This window comes from Mandrillus leucophaeus, unplaced genomic scaffold, assembly GCF_000951045.1.
Source record: "Mandrillus leucophaeus isolate KB7577 unplaced genomic scaffold, Mleu.le_1.0 Scaffold186, whole genome shotgun sequence".
In the NCBI taxonomy this organism is placed as follows: Eukaryota; Metazoa; Chordata; class Mammalia; order Primates; family Cercopithecidae; genus Mandrillus; species Mandrillus leucophaeus.
The window spans coordinates 6,380,929-6,384,408 of NW_012101876.1; positions in this window are offsets into that span (position 1 = coordinate 6,380,929).

Consider the following 3,480-nt stretch of genomic DNA (forward strand, 5'->3'; position numbering starts at 1 on the left):
AAAAAAAAAAAAAAAAAAAAGACTGCAAGTAATCTGTATTCAAAACAAAAATAAATGCAGATAATACAGAAGAGTATAAAGTGCAAAGTGAAAGGTCTTCCTAACCAGTTTCAATCACTAATGGCAATCCTGTCAACAATAAACAATATCTGGTTTTATTTCTTCTAAGGAGAGGAATAATTTTATAAAACATACCTTTATTTTCTGAAAATTTCACATCTTTCCATGCTCTTACAAGCCATGGTGTCCTCTTTCTTGTGTTCTTTTTTTTATTTCCCTGAAGCAATTTTTTTAAAAGATGCATGAACAGTAAGCATTCTGATCCTAACATATCTAAACATGTCTACATTGTGCCCTCACACTTACCTACTAGTTGGCTGGGTATATTCAGGTTGAAATTCATTTTCTACCAAAACGTTGAAGGCAGTATTCTGCTGTCCTCCAACACACAGGATTACTGATGAGAAGTCTATCAGTCTGATTCTCATTCCAATGTAAGTAATCTGTTTTGCTTTTCCTAATTCTTTTAAGATATTCTCTTTATGCTTAGAGTTCTGAAATTTCACCAGGTTGTGTTTAGGCATGGGTATTTGGGTTTTTGTTTGTTTTCTGTCTAATTCTGTATGGCTGACATGATTTTTTTCCATCTAAAGACACTTGTCTTTCTCCAACTAAGAAAAAATTGTGTTCTGGAACTTGAATTTCTAGGGTCTATCCTCCATGCCTCAACTTTTCTCTCATATTTTCCACCATTTATTTTATTTCTCTATATTCTAGTAAATTTCATTTTCCAGAACATCAACTTGGTCTTCAGCAAATCCATTATTCCTTTTTTACTTCCAAGTATTCTTTTCTTTGGTATTTACTGATTGTTCTTTTTTCATAGTGGCTGTTTTTGGTTTGTCTGTTTTCAGAAATGGGGTCTCACTCTGCTGTCCCGGCTGGAGTACAATGGTACAATCACAACTTACTGCAGCCTCAAACTCCTGGGCTCAAGGGATCCTCCTGCCTCAGCCTCCCAAACAGCTGAGATTATAGGCACATGCCACCACACCTGGCAGCCTCACTATTTTATCAGTGCAATCTCCTCTTGAATACCTTTAAGGATACTAATAATTTTTTCAAGTTCTCCTCTGCTCCCTAAATTACCTGTTTTCTCTGGGCTCAGTTGTTTGGATTTATTAATCTTGGACCTTCTGTTTAATGCTATGGTTTTTTCTGAAATTCTTGTAAATCATAATCCACAAATGAAAAGCTTGGAGGATTAATGGAGATGGTTAGTGTTGGTTTTCCTTTTAGCCATGTATGTGTTTCCCCAACAAAAGTTCTTCTTGAATAGCTGCTTTAAAATTCTCACATGCTAATTGCAATATCTTAGTCATTTCAGGACAAGTCTTCATTGTCATTTCCTATATGGGTTCTGTTTTCCTGTTCCCTTTTATGTAGACCAATTTTGGGTTGTGTCTTTGACATTGGAATAACATGTTGTAAAGACTCTGAATGCTATTCTGTTCCTCTAAAAACTTTTTTTAAGCAGGCAGTTAAATTGGCTGAAAAACTGTAATGAGCAGTAAGTCAAATCTCAGTCCAATTCTTTTAGTCTTCATTTAGGCTGCTTGGAATCTTCCCTGTGTATGGTTAGTTCAAAGTGTGGAGCTCAGCACAGCATTTGGGCTGAATTTATATACAGAGTATAAGGTTCCCCTTCTTTGGCTTTCAATTTTGGGGAATTTCCTTCTCACTTTTCAGGGGTGATGAATGCCCCAAACTCTATCCTCTGGTATTTCAAGCCAGCAAGATGATGGATTTTTTTTTTTTTTTAACCTGGGTTTTTAGCCATCCGCCCCCACCCTTTACCCCTGCATGACACAGGTAAACAGGTGAGCCCGCCCTCAGGCCAAAAGCCATTAAAAAAAAAAACAAACAAAAAAACTCACCTAGCGTCATTCCCTTTTTTTCAAATGTTGACTCCTTGCCAGTACCTTCTTTCAATTGCTTTCAACTACTTTCAACTAGCCGTATTCTATATTTTGCCCAAAGTGTACAGTTATCTGTGGAAGTATTAGTCTAAAGGAGGTACAAGACCATTGTCTGAAGTGAATAATCTCACTTGATTGGAAAGAGCTGGTTTGTGGTTCCATATAAGGGTGGGAGTTACAGCAGCAGATACCCTGTAGTGTTTGTGAGCAGGGAAGTGGTATGGCAGCTGGGAACATATCAAAAAATAAAGGGAATTTACTCATGGCTGAGGTGAGTGTTTCTGTGTAAATATCTCCTGGGCGGAGTGATTGCAACCTTCTAAAATTTCCCTTCCATGTCTGTGATATGAGTCCCACAATGTCTGTTCTGCTTCCCCTTCAAGGCACAGCAGCCATACTAGGAGGCTGCCCCCTAAACCAGCACCCCATTTCCACAGAGAGCACTCCTCCAGGTTTTAACTTGAAGGAGGCCACCCTGTGTCTATAGAGGAAGGTGGGGGATGACCAGCTGATAGGGAACGCACCCTTTAATTCGTTACCCTGACAAGTATTCCATAGTTCCCTAATGTTGTATGGATGAGCCAAGTTCCTAGCTTCCCCAGGGCTCCCTTAGGAAGAACCACATTCATCTCTAGTGACTTCAATTCCTCTGTTTTCACTTCTTCATTGGTTTGATCACATCTGCTTATCTTTGAATAATTTCTCAAAATATCTGACCTGCTGATGTCCTCTCTAGCACTGTTATGATTTTATTCTTATTTTAACATCTTTTCTATTATTTCAGTAAAAGATTAGGAGGAAGGGAAGTTCAGTACAATAGGTCTTTTTACCCTAAATAGGCGTTGTGCCAAACCCCTATTGACTCCAATGGGGATAGCACCAGATTCAAGGGACCCAGGATCAGCAAATGAGTCACGGAATTTTACTGGGACAATTACATACAGGGGAGAGAGTTCAGTGGCAGTGGGCTGATCAGGAGAACTGCAACCACTTGCGAAAGGTATGCAGTTATATTTATATAGCATTTTCACTTAATCACTGCCCCCTAACAATCCTTACCTGGCAAACCTCATTTAACCTAAAACAACAGGCCTTGATCCCCTGTATGGCCCACAATCCACAGGACGGGCTATGGGTTCAGATGTTTCTCATAGATAAAGAATGAATCTCCGTCTTGGCCACTGCCATATTCCTTAGCTCCGAACTCGAAGCACACATTCAGGTGGGTCTGCCATACAGGGTCATTCTCAGGGTATGCTTAAGTTAAGTTACTGCTATCAGGTACATCTACCATAAAACAGGAAACCTGAACTTGTTTTTCGAGCAAACGGGTCTATAATTGTGTCAAAGTTAAGAACACTAGCCAAGACATTCAGTGAAGGGAAGAAACCAGGCATAACACTATGTAAACAATTTAATCTCACAAATATTTATTAAGTGCCTACTTTTAACCTTCAGTAGGGTCCAGAGTTTCCATCATATTTTTATTTATTTTTTATTT